The 17,285-nt window shown below is 34.9% G+C and overlaps 1 pseudogene; it reads right to left on the bottom strand.

The window, feature by feature from the left end:
* Nucleotides 1–15,741: 15,741 nt before the first annotated feature.
* On the bottom strand, nucleotides 15,742–16,745 carry LOC145050397 (beta-glucuronosyltransferase GlcAT14A-like; annotated as a pseudogene).
* Nucleotides 16,746–17,285: the final 540 nt, after the last annotated feature.

Below are 17,285 nucleotides of genomic sequence, written 5' to 3'. Positions count from 1 at the left end.
AACTCGTGGAGACACCTTTAAAAAAATTGGAAAAAAAATGCAAATCATAAAATCGAGTATAGTATTATATCGGAGTGAATAAAATTTGGATCATTAAAATTGAAGCATGGATCATTTTTATGATCCATGATTCACTTTTTATGATCTATGATTCAGTTTAACGATCCAAAAAACAATTTTCCAATTTTTTTATCTCCGATGTAGTATTATATCCGATTTTATGATGTGTATTTTTTTTTATTTTTTTCAATTTTTTTAAGGTGTTTTTACGAGTCATCACCGGAACCGGATATATATATATATATATATATATATATATATATATATATATATATATATATATATATATATATATATATATAAACCATTTTAGAAAGTTTAAAATATTTGTTGATCCCATCTTTGACTTTGTTAGCATCATCTAAGTTATACAAATTCCTGACGGTGTGTTTAGTTTGTGGAAAACTATTTTTATTTTTCAAAAAAAAAATTTAGGAAATAGAGTTGAGTTTTTATTTTCAGTTTTCAATGAAAATTTTAAAAAAACGTGTTTGGTTGTAACAGGTGGAGGTTTTATTTTTCATTTTAGAAAATTGAAAACTCTGAAAATATTTAAAAATCACTATTCTAATTTACATACGCTTTGGAAAAATGAAAATTTTTGTTTTCTTAGAAAGCTTTAGAAAACTGAACGAATCAAACGCATATTTAAAGTTCCTTTTTCTTAGAAAATGTTCCTAAAAATTGGAAATTTTTCCACAACCAAACACACATTTAAGCTTTGTGCTTACGGTTTAAGTTTATGTTTCAGGAACTTCTAGTTCAAATGAGAAGGTCCCGGCTTGATCGTAGCACATGCACCCATGTTTCCGTACTTTTATGATTTTGAGATTGTACTCTGATAACTATTTTACTATGAAATACTTCTGGATGGTTTGAGATGAATATTTGATGGTTTGGGGTTGAATTAAAAATGAAATTTTTACTTATGATTTCTCTCTAAGTTATTCCAAGAGCTTTGGTGTTGTGTGAGACATTTGAGGCATCACACATGAGGTTCTAGGCTCACAAGGTTCTCTAGGAATCCAAGCAACTAAATGTATGTATTTCTTACTAACTTTTATGGTTAAAAGTTCCCCATGTACGCTAGATAGGTTATGAACCTTGGAAAAACAAATTTTCATGTATCATAGATAAAACATAGATCCAAGGTTTCTAGGGTTGCATGTACACCATAAGAGTGTTAGAATGCTCAAAACCCTTCATAAGGATATGCTCATAATTTGTATGATAGGAGAGATATCTTGTGTGCTTATTGTATGAGCCCCTAGAGCTGCATGCTAGTATAGATTACTGAGGATATGTTAGGATGGCCTTTTAGGCAGTGCTCTGGTTAGAACTCAATGCTCGAATGTTCCTTGGTTTGTGCTTGTAGGGACCACTACTAGTACTAGCTGACTATGAAGCGAATATGCTAGGTTACATGTTGCAAAAATCAGATAATTTTAGAAGGTTAGGTTTAACTCTATTGCGCATCTCTTGTTTGAGTCCAACCGTTGTAGTGTGAGACCTTGCAATCGAAGAAGTATCTAGTGTCTGTGGCATGTAATTAAAGTCGTAAGGTGGTTAGTTGGCGTTAGTGGGGGTTTCTTATGCAGCTGATGGCGGAGAGTGGTGGGAAGAGAATACTAGGAGAACCTAGGAAGCATGTTAGCATTAGCAGATATGTTATTTAGAAAGTCACTTAGGGAAATCAGGACGACTCTTGAGGAAAGTATGGATAGGTGTGGAAGGTAGTATTGGGCCCGTACTATTAGAAGTATAGGATCCATACTCGAGTCAAGGCATTCACGAGGATACTAAGGGACTTGCATGGTGTGAGATTCTTCAAGTGTTTTGTGATGGTTTGTATGACATATTTTCAGTATGGTGGTCACTCGAGGTGGTTAAGGTCCTGGTGAGGGATTGGGTTTGAGCTGTGGAGTCAAATCCTTGGATGATCAGATACAAAAGTTCATTTCGTCTGAGATTACCTGCAATATTTTAGAGCAGACTCCTATGATCTTTGGTATGATCAAGGAGGGTATCATGGAGATTTTAGAGGAGCATTTGGGCACATTTCGCATTGAGGTGGTAGCTATGGTGGGTGCAGGCTCTTTGACATTCTGAAAGTTTTGTGTCTGTGGGGATCATGAGTTCTTCGAAATGAAGGACCTCAATGCTAGCTGACTATGGTTGGCAGATATCGGTAACACCTTCCGGACTAGCTTCTGCCCTGAGGGGTCGAAGGTTAGATTTGCATCTTATCTTCTAAAAGACAGAGCCCACGATTGGTGGGAGGAGGTGGACTATGCTTTGGGAGGCGATACAGTTAAGAAAATGTCTTAGGATGATTTTGCTACTAGATTTAGGGCTAAGTTTGCGCCCATGATTGAGGTTTAGTAGTTGGCGAGGGAGTTTTTGGACCTTTGTCGGACTACCAAGACCGTGGTAGAGCTCAGCGTCTTGTTCAGTGAGAGGGATTTGTTGGTTCCGCAATATATGGCGGATGAGGAGATGAAGAAGGCTCAGTACCATGATATGTTTAAGGATGAGATTCGATAGTATGTCTAGCTGCAAGACATTGGATGATATGATCTTCTGTGCTTGTGATCAGGAGATTGATCTAGACTCTATGAGGAAGAGGAATTTGGTGCAGGCGCGAGTATAAGAGGGCTCGGGTAAGAAGCCCAAGGTTGTTGCTTCACGATCCAGAGGCTAGCAGGATCGGAGACGTTGTGGCAAGTGCGGGAAGGTGCAAAATGGAGTTTATAGGATGGGTGGGTCCGGCTGCTACAAGTGTGGCAAGACCGGTCACTTTAGCAGGGATTTCCCCACCATCCATGTATCTGACATAATTTGCTTCCATTGCAATCATACGGGTCACAATAAGGCCATATGCCATAGTTTGGCTGAGGAGCAGTTGCAGCACGTGCTATGGCGACATTGAAGATCACCGACGGAAGCCAGGGTAAAGCGGATGCGCCAGTTGTAAGGAGTCGAGCTTTCCAGCTTTCAGCCGAGAAGGGTTGCATATCACTAGATGTGTTTATGGTTATGTATTTACTCCCTATCTATTTTATTGTTTTGATTTTTATGTTTATTATATGTTTGGTGTTATATTGGGACGTTCCTAGTGAACGGTATTCTAGCCTTAGTTCTATTTGATTCGGGCGCCACCTGTTCATTTGTATCTCTTACGCTTAGCAAGAGAATCGATGAAGCTCCATGAGAGCTTGATTGACCAATAGAGGTAGAGATTTATGATGATCATCCAGTCCAAGTTTCGAGGATTCATCGTGGTTGTGTTCTGGAACTTTTAGCAAGCATTATCCGATTAATTTGGTTCATATTCCTTTGTGCGAGACCAACATGGTTTTGGGAATGGATTAGATGACCCCTAATGGGACAAAAATTGACTACAGACATTAGTTAGTTCGGGTTCGAACTCCAAGTGGTGGAGAACTAGTTGTTCATGGCGAGGGTGCTCAACGTAGACCACTCTCTGTTCAACTACAAGGGCTCGAAGATACTTACAGCAGGGTTGTTCTAGTTTCGTGGATTACGTATTGGATACCAAAGAGGAGAAGAAGAGGACGATTGATGATGTGGTGATGCCTTTTGGGCTCACCAATGTACCAACAGTGTTCATGGATCTCACGAACCGGGTTTGTCGACTGACACTGGATTGGTCAGTCATCGTGTTTATTGATGATATCTTGGTCTATTCTAAGACCAATGAGCACCATGAGGATCATATTTGAGAGGTTCTGGAGACTCTGATGATGGGAGAGGTTGTATGTCAAGTTCTCCAAGTACGGGTTTTGGTTGTGCGATGTGCAATTTCTTGGGCATCTTGTTAACCAGAAGGGTATATTGGTCGATCCGGCCATGATCGAGGTCGTGATGCGGTAGAAGGTTCTGAGGTCTCCATCAGATATTTAAAGTTTCCTTGGTTTAGCTGGGTATTATCGGAGGTTTATCGAGAATTTCTTCAAGATCATAGTTCTGTTGACTAGGTTGATGAAGAATTCTGCTATTTTTCATTGGGGGCCTGAGCAGTAGGCGTCGTTTGAGACTTTGAGGCAGAAGTTATGTGAGGCTCCGATCTTGACATTGTCGGTGGGTGTCGATGGTTTTGTGGTGTATTATGATGCATCAATTTCAGGATTGGGTTCAGTTTTGATGTAGAGGGGTCGTGTGATAGCTTATGTTTTGAGTCAGTTGAGCCTCATGAGGGACATTGCCAGTCATGATTTGGAGTTGGGGGCGGTTGCATTCGACCTCAAGATTTGGCATTATTACTTGTATGAGGTTCGTTGTATCATTTACATGGACCATAAGAATTTGAAGTATTTGATGGATCAGCCAAATCTGAACATAAGGTAACGCAGGTGGCTTGATATGGGGAAGGATTTGTTGGATTAGGTGTCTAAGCCCATAACTATAATTGGTATGTACTTGACCTGAGAGTAGCATGGTCCATTTGGGTTGCATATCACCACGAAAATTTGATAGGATGAACTTTTGAGAAGAGGTTATTTATGATTTATTAATATATTATAAGTTCTAATATATTAATAAGAAATCATATTATTTAATTAGTATTGATCAAGAATTAATTTGGAATTAATTTAGTGATCAAAATAGACTAATTAAATGAAAGGGGATTGATTTGGTAAATCAATCATTCTTATGGTATGGGATTATAGTAATTTAGGATGGGCTAAACCAATATGGTAGTCCATGGAGGCTTTAACCCACTGATCCTAAGTAAGATGAAAAGTCATTCGCATTAGGGTTTACATGGATGTAACCCTAATCCTAGCCATACTGTATAAGAAGACCCTATGCTACTAAAATCGGACCCTAGTGATCTTTGGAAGACCATAACCGATTTTTAGTGTGCATAAACTCTCTCAAATGTCATCCTTTGTCTAACGTGTGTTGTGATCCATTTGAGGTGTCACACTTGGGGCACTAAGTTCTTAAAGGCCAAATTCAACAAGTTCTATAAGCTACATAAAGATCTAAACTCCTAACTAGTATTTTATGTTTTTTTATGTCAATTGCATGCTAGTTGTAGGCTTAATGCTTTGGAAACAATATTGCATGTATAATTAGAGAAAACATAGATCCAAAGCATTTAGGGTTGTATGTACACCATAGGATGTTGTAGTATACTAAAACCCTTCAGTGGTATAAGAGTCGATGGTTGTTTTCTATTATACTTAATGCTTATTGGTTTTTAAAGCTGGAAAATCTGCAAATTTCGTTTCTGCATGCCAACCACGACGTGGAAATATTTACCATGATGTTGTGATGCATCTATGTGCAGGATTTCGAGTTTTTTTGGCCAAATTGCATTAGGATCGTTACCCCCAAACTATTTTTTGAACCATGAAATCTATTTTTTGATATGGTAATGATCATGCTTGTCCAATTAAAAGATAATTGTCATAATTTCAAGATTTGTATTAGTTTATATGATTAGGCTAATTTCTTGAAGATTGATGATATGAATTTTCTTGTTCTTATGAGTTTAACTAGATCATGTATGTATTATTTGATTATTGTGTTAATTAAAATAATGATCTAAATGATTTTAGTGAAATCCATAACTTGTCCTCAAGTTTTGGAAAATGAAAAGTTTTTCTTTTAAAAGGTCATTAAAACTCATAGGTTATGGAAAATGAAATGTCTCATTGTTAAGAGTCATTTTAAAAGGTTTTGAAGTCTTCCATAACTTATCCTCAAGTTATGGAACTTGAAAAGTTTTTCATAAAAAACCATATTAAACTCATAAGTTATGGAAACCAAAATTTTTGACAAGTTTCAAAACTTTCCCTCAAGTTTTGGAATTTGTAAAGTTTCACTTATGAATACTTTAATTCCAAATTCATCCATAGAGTTTTAAAAAGTTTAAAATTCAACCCTTATATTATTATAATAATATAGGTTTAATATTTATATATATGTATAAGAACAAAGTCAGTCTTGCCGTTAGTAGGCCTCATTCACGAAGTCGGTCTATAAGGAGGGGGTATAAGGTTACTTCCTATAAAATGGCAATTTAATGGGTGTCCACTCTCACCCACCGCTTCCTTGACTGGTGGAGGGTCGTTAGCCGAACGGGTAGGATAGAACATTAATTCTAATTATAAGTATAATGATAATTATAAAGTAACCAAACTTTTATTAAATTCCCAATCTTAGTTACTTTAGGAAAAATTTGAAAATGGTGCTATTCCATGAAATTGCACTTTGCACCTTGTTAAGTCGTTAGTGGATCGTGTGTGGTTAACCAACACACTAATCTGGGACTGACAGTGTGTGGCAAAGGGTAGATTGATGTTAATCATAGATCATGTCACACCCCAAAACCATGAATGGCAGAAACATTCTGAGGCGGAGGACGTCATGTACAGTATCACAAACAATGAATAGTAGTAAACAAGCAACAACATCATCCATTGCATTAATAATATAATTTCATACATGTGTGTTCTGTCAAGTTATATAGACACCAAAATATACATATCAAAATAAAAGATGAGTCTTGAACGAACTCCATCTTCTCAAAAGCCTGGCACCTGTACCTGTCAAGTGGTGACCTGAGAATACAAGTTATTTTGAAAGCGAGTATCAGCTTAATGCTGGTGAGATCATAAGTATATTAATGTCTATCTTTGTATGAAAGCATTTGTAAGATGTTTTGTACAATGTTTTGTAAAATGTTTGAACTCTTCTAGAAAACCCTATGTTTCCTACTAACTGTAGCCTTCTACCGAGGCATCTAGTGTCTGTGCGTATGTCTCTTGTTAGAGTGTATGTTTTCCCAATTCTGACTATCATTAACCAAAATATAGTTACTACAGTACCGTGCATCGTGTGAATATTCACGAAGTGAATGTAATGGGAAAATATCAAAGTATCGTAGTATTTGTAATAAGTGACTACCGCCGTACTAACTACCTTAAAAACAAAAGGTATTCAATGTAACATGTGATCGACCTGTATCCTGCTACCGACTCTAGTAAAACGACGATGTAAGACGCCGTAAGAAATGACATTTGGCACCCGTAGACTTGCAAGTCCCACTGTAGCAAGCAACAAGGTGTAGGATAGTCAATCCAGTATAGATCTATACGCAAACTCATACGCTTCCCAATTAAGGAGATTCGGGATACAAAAACGGTCATGGCAGGAAGTGCCATACCCCGCTTAACGGTTCACATAACTGCATAAATGTACATGTAATGAATATGCTAACTGAAAGGTGTACTCTTTCTCTGTCTAGCCTGTATGTACTGAAATGTTCTATGTGTGCTAGCTGTAATGTATGTTCTCTCTATCTAGCATGTATAGTAATGTACTGAAATGTTCTACCTGTGCTAGCTGTAATGTATGTTCTCTCTATCTAGCATGTATAGTAATGTACTGAAATGTTCTGCGTGTGCTAGCTGTGATGTATGTTCTCTCTATCTAGCATGTATAGTAATGTACTGTGCGTACTAGCTTTAATGTACTATATGTATTACTGATACTGACTCATGAATGAACTGACTCATTGTATGTTTCATTGTTCTAGTAATAGTAATAGTATCCTCCTGTGCTACCCCTATGGTAACTTACTAGTGATGTAACTGGTACGTATGAACATGGAAGTATACCCTTGCTACCCAAGGGTGTTGAATGAACTGGAAGAACCTTTAAGACTATATATGTACACATGATATATAACTAAAATTTAAATGACCTTCGGACGGATACCCGATACCCCACCAGACCACATCTCAACGGCTAAAAGGAAATAGGGCGGGCAGGCCTTCCTAAGCTTTTTAAACATTGCTTATATAACTATACATACATAGACATGCAATTGATAATAAGTATAATAGAGCTTAAGTAAATGTATTTGACAAGTATAAGAATTTGTAAAACAGTTTGAAGCAAAACAGTTTGATAAACAGTTTGAACAATAAGAAAATCACTGGTTTTTTAGTTATTAATCACATGTGATTAATGTAATAACTATAAGTATTTGACTTGTATCCCCCCCCCCACCATAAAAGCATTTAATAACATTTAAACCATTGATTAAGGGGTATGAACTCTACTGTAGTGAGTGGTACGGATGTACTGAAGACGTAGGATTGATAAGTGTCAAGTGAAGTCTTAAACACACTCTATGATCCTAGTTAACATATAATCACACATATATGTACCCAATTAGCTTTAAACCACTAATTGAAAATGGTTAGACCTCCTAGAACATGTTAAACACCTATAATAAGTGTTATTAGCCCTAAGGATTGAATCTAAGTTGTTGTAGGACACGGCTAGTGAGTTTAGGGTTCCAAAGGACCCCATCCTTGAGTTTACTCTCCAAGAATCCTCACACAAGGAGTTTATGATCGTAAACCCTTGAGTTTACAGTCGTAAGCTCCTAAGCTTTATGTTATTTGGTGTTTTGAAGTTCTAAATGATCTCTAGAAGTATCCCCACTTGGTGGTTTAGTCCGTGGAAGAGATTAGGGCACCTTTCAACTCCTTTGAGGAGTTCACGGCCTTGGGACCATTTCCCTTAGAGATTACAGCCGTAATCTCTCATGGGGATGAGTTTATGGTGATTCCAAGTCCCTAAATTAACTAGGAGTGAATCAAAGCTAGTGTCCAAGGCTTTTGGAGGTTGTAAAGCACCTTTTGGCCCTTGAGTTTGGAGTTCACGGTCCAAGAACTTCTTGGGCCGTAAACACCTTACTCTTGGTGTTCTTTGGTGTTTTCTAGTCCTGTACATACTAAGATACAAGCCTAACATAGCTTCATGGCATAAGGAAAGGACTAGACACTCTTTTTCCCCATAAATAAGGGTTTACGGTCCAAGAACTTCTTGGGCTGTAAACTCTTAAATGTTGTTGTTTTGTTATGATTTCTAGGTTAATAAGAATATAATAAGCTATATAATACAACTAGAGAGAAGTACTCACGTTTTGGGACGAAAGTCCGAAGATCCGTGAGAGAGAATCTGGCTTTTCTCTAGTTGGAAATGTAACTAATGAATAATCATGGCTTAGAATCCTATATATACTCCTGGGGTTTTTTGGTAGAAAATATTTACTGCAACTGTTCTAACTTCTATTGACTTGATACTGTTTGTACATAATGGAAATTTCGGGTTGTCACAGATCAATGGAGCGTGTGTGGTTAATCAGCACATTGATTATGTGGTTTGTAACATTAGGTGTACCAAGTTAATTTGCATGGTTATTCACACATTGTTTGTGATCCTCGGCATCCCAGTCACAAACTTGAAGGGCATAATCAAGAATTAAACATGCCACTGAAAAAAATGCAATGAATCTCAAAGGATATAAGAATTTCAATCCATTTAAAACTTAATAATCAATTTTGTTTTTCATGGTGGAAATTGGTAAGTCATCATTTACCTACCTTCAAATATTTTGCAATTGGGTTACGACATCCCTCTTCCGAATTGTAAAATATTGTGTTGGGTCCTAGGCTTAATATTTCATTTGGGTGTTATATTAAGGACTTAAATCAACTAACTTGAATTTCTCCCATTGTAGATGTCTAGTTCAGACAACTATGGTCTTCCCAAATCTTTTGGAACAAGCTTTCCTCTTGAAGATGATATCCCACGTGACGATCAAGGTGAAAGATTAATCCCTTTGTCGTGCATTAGTGGAAATGGAAATCATACTTCACTTCCTCCACCCCCTCCAATAATTCTCCGTAACCCAAAAGTTCAAAGACTTGAAAAGTTCAAGGTCACTCAAGCCCTACTTGCAATGAAACATCAAGATGGAAGACTTGTGTGTATTCGTGTCTTGGAGATGAAGTCACATATTGACAGGCTAAAAGTATTGGGTGTCGAAGTCTCGAGGAAGCTGGTTGTTGACTTGGTTCTTTAATCACTTCCCGAGTTATATAGTGAGTTCATTAAGGACTATTATATGACAGACCACGACATGAACCTTATTGATCTTACCTATTTGCTTATTGCTGCTGAATCAGCAATGATTTGGCGCACTAGAAAAACAAATTTGATTGTAAGATCTACTTCTCAAATCTCCATGGACATTGACAGCGGTAACATTGGAAGTCAGAAAAGATTTCTCTTCCCAATAGAAAGGGATCGGCCATAGTCAACCCGATTGACCAAATGGTAAAGAGAAAGGCTAAGTCTGAGATTGTCTCATGTGTCAATGCAACAGAAACCATTTGTTTCTACTACCATTTGAAGGGACATTGGAAGCGAAGCTGCCCTGACTACCTGAAAGATCTGAGAGAAGGTAGAATCAAAAAATTTGACTCTGCTTCAGGTAAGTTTACTATCTGACTCTATTAAGTTCCTAATTGTTGATTCTTAATACATGATGTGACAAGGTTGCATTTTGATGTTTTGTAGGATCACGCAAAAGGAAGGAAGCTTAAAGGAAGAGTATGTTAAATCTGGTCGCGAAGATGGATTTCAATCGCATGGTTCGATGATCGGATTTTTGAGTTGTTTCTTAAGAGTTATGATAGATTGCTTAGAAATTTATAATAACATATTTTTCATTTGTAACTTCATTGTAAGGAAAAGTTTTTCCGCATTTTATAAATAAATAAAATTTTGTTTATTTTTATATTATATCTCCTTATAATGGAATTTGTGAAAATTGATGTTTGTATGTTTCTATTATTAGCAATATGTATTTGATTCTTTTGTTTGTGGTAGTGTCAAATTTACCAAATAAGGAAAGATTCTCATCACCCAAGTTTTAGTTGGATAGAAACTTGGAATCATTCAACTTGCATTGTTTATTGAATGATAACCTTCATCTTTAGGAAATTAAGAATAATTCCTTGTTCACATGTATATGTGAGTCAAGTGAAGCACTAGGAGATTGGGTACACTTGGATGTGCACTGGTCAGGTCCACCACAAAGATCGATAAGACTATTCTCCATGATTTATTGAAAGTAAGTAAATACGATTATGCTTACAAGTCTAAGTATAATTTTGAAACATTGGAAAAGTTTCAATGTATGGCAGAACAAATGAGAAGAATCAAATTAGGCAGAAAGGTAAAAGTTTCTCCAATCTGAAAAGATGGGAGAGTACTTTAGTATCGTGTTTTACGATCATCTTAATGATTTTGGAAAACCATATCACAATTGATCCTCTAAGGATATCTTATTGCATTTGTATGGCTAAGAAGAAGGATCGTGAATTGTTGAAATGGTTAAATCTAGAAGATGAGTCATACTTCGTTCCAAAATTAAGTCTTAGAGTCATACTCCAAGAACGAGACTTGAGTGACATAATCTTAAGCAACGTTTATAACACTTGTCAAATGTAGAGTAAAATGTTTCTTATTCTTGTACATTTGAAATTGGTAAGTTGTGATGTCTTGGTAAGGAAAAAGACCAACTAAGACCAATTGTGTGAAGTGTTTATCTTGATAAGAATCCGCACTAACTCTTGAATATTTGTTTGTCAAGGAATGGTTCATGACAAGAGAATCTTATATGTCAAGAGGTCAGTAGGTATCTTAATGATCTTGACAAGTTTCAAGAACTAATCAAGAATAAAACCAATTGTTTATCACTAGCACACGACTTGAGGTTTGTAACCTATCGTGTTGACAAATTATTGTTTATGTGCCCATTCCAGTTAAAGTTGACTATGCATGTGAGTTTTATGAGTTCTCAGTTGTTTGCATAACAACTTGGAAGCAATGGTAGGCCCTTGTGTTGCCAGGTGGCAAGAAATTAAGATTGAACAAGTTCAATCCATATGAGTTTGGATTTGTCACTAACCTTGTCTTGTGATTATGGTTATGAAAAATTCACAGGGATAGGAACGCATATACCATAAAAATCTAAGTGTCATAAGGTTTCTCTCCAATTCATGAAAATGATTGTGAGGAAACGCTTTCACTAAGTAGATTTTAATAGCTAGAAATCGTGATATTTGCATTCTCAAATTCGATTATGATTACGGCATCTCTCTACATAGTTCGAATTGTGAGAAATGGCAAAGGTCTAAGCATTTGAGACTTATTGTTGTAAGTTCTAAAATTGTTTAGACACACATGTGAGCTATATAAGGAAAGGTGTATGAGTTTAAGAAGACTAGATAAAGTCTTATCGAAGCATCTCGTATCAGAAATCTTAACATTTTGAAAGGAAATCAATAAGTATTGATTTCTAGAAGTCCAGCTGATTTCTGAATACATGTCAAAGCTAATGGGAGCATAAGTGTTATGCTAGTAAGATAATACTCCCTCCGTTCCAAAATTATAGTCCATCTTTCCTTTTTGGTTTGTCCCAAAATAATAGTCCACTTCTAAAAATAAATAACATTTTTACCAAAATACCCTCTCATTATTACTTAACCAACTAAGCATTTAATGAAACATTAAATGCAAAGTAAGGACAAAACTATCATTTTATTATATAAAGTTAGTGGTAATTAATGTTTTTCTTAATCTGTGTGTTTTTTGTCTGTGGACAATAATATTGGGACGGATGGAGTAATTATTATGCTAGTGGGAGCATAATTATTATGGAAAGTGTTGCAAGTTAGCAATGTTAATTATAGAAAAACAAAGGGTTTCAAATCGCAAAGTTGCAGGGTTTGAAAAGTTGTTTTGCTATAATTAAGGGAGAGAAAATTATACTTCATTTCAAAATCTAAAAGCTTAGATTGAGTTCTTAATCAAATTTAGTCATATATATATATATATATATATATATATATATATATATATATATATATATATATGGAAATGTTAATTGCGTTCTCAAAATTTGATTATGATTACGGCATTCCTCTTCTAATTCGAATTATGAGAACATGGAAAATAGAAATATTGTAGCAAAAGACTGGTCAAGTATCATGTCTTTATGAATCCTGTCCAATATGCTTCGGGTATAGGATCGATTACATGTGTTATAATATGCATCTGTTCTAAATTTTCCAAATGCCTAGGGCATTAAGAGGGAAAAAGGACTAGAACCGGATAGGACTAAAGTGCTTAACAATTGTTAAGGACAATCTAAGGTTCGCCAAGGATTGGTAGCTTGTAGTTGGAAGTATAAAAATGGATAGACCATATTGACACACTCTGAGAAGAGGTAACTCTTGTTCAGAAGTGATAGGCAAAATGGGAACATGGAAATGTTTCCATAAGTGGGAGTTATTCTTTAAATCTGTGTAAGATTAGGAAACTTAATGCAAGAAGGATGTTCAAAGGAATGTACTTTAAATTTGAGACTTCGTTTCCATGGAATTGCTCTCCATTGGAATACTTTCTAATGTCTGTTGCCAAGTCTCTGTGACTTTTGTGCATAGTTATTACAAGATGATCATTGCATATAAGTTTAGAATCTAACAGATTATAGTAAATGACAAGAATTTGATATTCTTACTTTTATGGTAAGGATTTGGAATTGTGAAATGAGCATCATTGAAATGTTGTCAATTGATCTATTTCACAAAGTAAGGATCATAGATAAACATAGTGTGCATGCTTGGAGCATGGGAAAACTATTGTTTTAATTCAAGTATTAAGTTGATTATACTAAACATTATACAAGGAATAATGAGTAATCAATATGTCGCTCAAAAGTTTTGGGGCCATATAGGATTAGTATTATTCTTGTGCTTCACTTTGCATGTTTTGACTTCCCGAATAACTACGTTATTCAAACCCTCCATAGTCAATCATACTTTGGAAGTAGGTGTTGAGGCAAGACTGTCATGAACGGGTCTGTAGTTTGTCTAGGTGTTTTAGACATAGCACATGTTTGTTGCGGTGTTCATGAATACTCCTGGAATAAGATTCGAGTATTGGATTCAACCCACGCTCATCTGAATCACTTCATGGATTTTATCACGAATGATTGTGAGATGATAATATCTTATATTCTTAAAACCAATACATGTGAGTTGTAATTTACAATTCGGTTCCACACACTACACAAAATATGTCATTTAGTGGCACACAAAAAGTGCCACTAAAAGCCCAAAAAAAATGCCACTAAAGGCTTCTTAAAGAATCAGCGGCACACTTAATAAATGAAACTAGAAACGCTCCCACTAAAACCTTTTAGTGGCACTTTTTGTTTTTGCTGCTACAGTTTTTAGGCTTTCAATGACACTTTTTTATTTGTCACAATAAAACAAATTTCTTTTGTGACACATATTTTGTGCCACTAAATCTGATTTGATTCAATAATTTATGTTATTTTTAGTTACACATTTTAAGATTTTAGTGATACTATTTTATTTACCACAATAAAAAATAGTGACATTTTTTTATGTGTCACAGTAGAAGAAATTTCTTGTGGCATATATTTTGTGCCATTAAAAGTTCATGTGATTTAAAAAAATTCATGCTACTTTTAGTTACATATTTTAATATTTTAATGACAATTTTATTCGCCACAATACAATTTCATCTATAATATAAAATAAAATAAATAATTAAATTGTAGCACATTGAAAATAATCAAAGTTTCGTTGTTTTTCATCAATATTTTTTGAACTTTTTGAATCGAATATCTAGGTAAATATCAAATATGTCTAAGTACATGCTAAACATAAAGTAATGAACAAAAGTTAACACATACATATAAAAATAAAATAAAGTAAAAAACAAAGACATGCTAGGTTGAATAAATTGTGTTATCTCATACTCTAGAATCAATGCTAGCAGTTCCATGTTCAAAAACAAACAAAGATAATCCAAAATCCAGTGAAATAAGGCTTAATTTAGAATATAATTAATATAACACTCAACACAAAAAAGCTCATAAAAATGATTACCATCGTTATGATGACTTTCAGGAAAATGCTCTCTGGTTAACTGAATTAGAGTTGCATGGAACTGTAGAAGTGTTGTCTGGCATCTGAAACAAATTAATGAAAACACATATAATTAATGTCCAACTCTCGATATCTTCTACTAGTCTTGTACAAATGAACAAGAAGAATACGTTTAAGAAGAAGCATATGTGCACCAAGAAAATTATTCAGAAGGGAAAAAGTGGTCATTCTTGAGTCCAATTGGAAATATGATAATGGACTTATTTTAATGAATGTTTTTTTTGTTCATAGGGTAATTGAAAAGAAACAATGCAATTATAGATGACATATATACCTGTATGTTCATATTGCTAAGAATTCCAGACAAGTTTGCATTTGGTATATGTTCTTGGATGATATTCGCCATAACGTTCACCATAGATTTTAGTTGTTCGACACTCGGATCATTAGAACAAGAAAAAACCTTCTCTTTTACGGCAGGCATCTTTTTTCAGGGCCTTTAACTTTAGAGTAGCCATCATTTGAAAAATCATCTACAACTCCTAGGGTACTTGATCCTTGGGTATTTGAGGAGTTGTTTGCAATGGCTTGTAGGGAAGTCTGCATAATAACAACATACAAAAAACATGACAAGTGTTTCTCACCCACTGTTTTTGTCCCACTTTCAAATTAATAGCAACATACTATAAAATTGGTTGCTATATTATCATAGTATAGCAACCTACTTTAAAAGTACGTTTCTAATTAATAGCAACATACGAAACAAAGAGTATATGACTTGATATGATTAAAAACATATATATATATATATATATATATATATATATATATATATATATAGATATAATGTATAGGGAAATCATTACCATAACTTGAGCGACTTTTTCAAAGCATTAACACCATCCCATTGTGAACACGGTTCCACAAACCAGCTCTTCTTAGCGGTGTACCACGCCCCGGGAGCCGCCCTCCCATAACCACGTTTCAAGATCTTCCTATCAACCATGTCAAGAACCGCATTGTTTTTCCCAAACCGTCTTGCAAAAGCCGCACCACTTTCCACCATTACATTGTAATGCGACTTGTTAAGAAACAATGGCTCCATTTTAGGAGGATTGTCCCACACCATGTAACTTAAATCCACATTGACTGTTGTATTTTTGTAATCAGGTGAGTTGCAGACCACCGTATGAAAGTAGACTTCTTGAGCCAAAATTACATTGTTAACATACATTAAGAGAGTTCGGGGGAGATTATCCCATGCGAATATACAGTATTCAAGAAAGGAACGGCTCAAAATCACCCATGGAGATCCTGAAATAACAACATACTTTCACTTATTTACTTACTATAATATAATTTCATTTTTTGCAATTCAAAATGGACACTTGCCTGTGAAAACTTTGAAAGCATTAAGTAATGGTCATTTTTTGGTAGCACGAAATATTTGTGTTCTTCTTGCTAAGTAAAGGCCCGGATCGACTACGATTGGGCGAATTCTTTGATCCCTAAAATCAATAAATAAAGTTAAGATTAATTTGAGTTTTTGGATTAAAAAAAGCATAGAAAATGGGGTTTGAATTTGAAAGAAACATGTTTACTCTTTCCATCCAAGCTCACTGGTATGATCAATAAAATTGACATCTTGGTTGATAGTAGAGAATGCATGAGACAAATCTAATCAAGAATATACAAACAAGGAAACACCATAAGTATATTAACGTGGACGTATGTGTTCATAGATATGGGCGTTTGTGATTTGTGAATTGTTCATATAAAAGTAATATGTGTGTATGTATATATACACCACTGTATGTTCAAAAATGTCACTGATCTAAATTTATTCCATAAATAATAGAAACCCATGTAAGGAAGATGCATATGGAACTAATAATGATCCGATATGTATAGAATTTGCTTGTTCTTATTGTCTTTGGATTCTTTTCTCAAAATCTTATATGTCAAAATCATAATGGGTAACTTTAATTTACCAAATTTGTTAATATTTTATCTACTAATACTTGTGAAATAGTGAAATGGGACAGGTGTTCATCCAAAAGATGCAACGAACAGATGAACAAAGGTAATTAAAATTAATAATCAATAATTCTTTATCATTTCATGAATCAAAGTAATAATATTCATCAATTTTTTGGGGTAGTTTCAAGGAGTCTGAAGAAAATGAGTCTTTGGGGTCTGAATCACATAGATTGAAGAATCAATTAAGTTATAGTATTGAAAACGGGTCTGAATCACATAGATTGAAGAATCAGTTAAGTGATAGCAGTGAAAACGAGAATATCCTTGATTTTGCTGAAGTAAGATTAATCACATTATAATATATATATATATATATATATATATATATATATATATATATATATATATATATATATGCTAATAAAG

This window comes from Lactuca serriola, chromosome 5 (assembly GCF_051521515.1).
Source record: "Lactuca serriola cultivar US96UC23 chromosome 5, Lser_US96UC23_V15, whole genome shotgun sequence".
Lineage (NCBI taxonomy): Eukaryota > Viridiplantae > Streptophyta > Magnoliopsida > Asterales > Asteraceae > Lactuca > Lactuca serriola.
The sequence above is the reverse complement of the archived record's forward strand: the minus strand, read 5'-3'. Positions and strand labels throughout refer to the sequence as shown.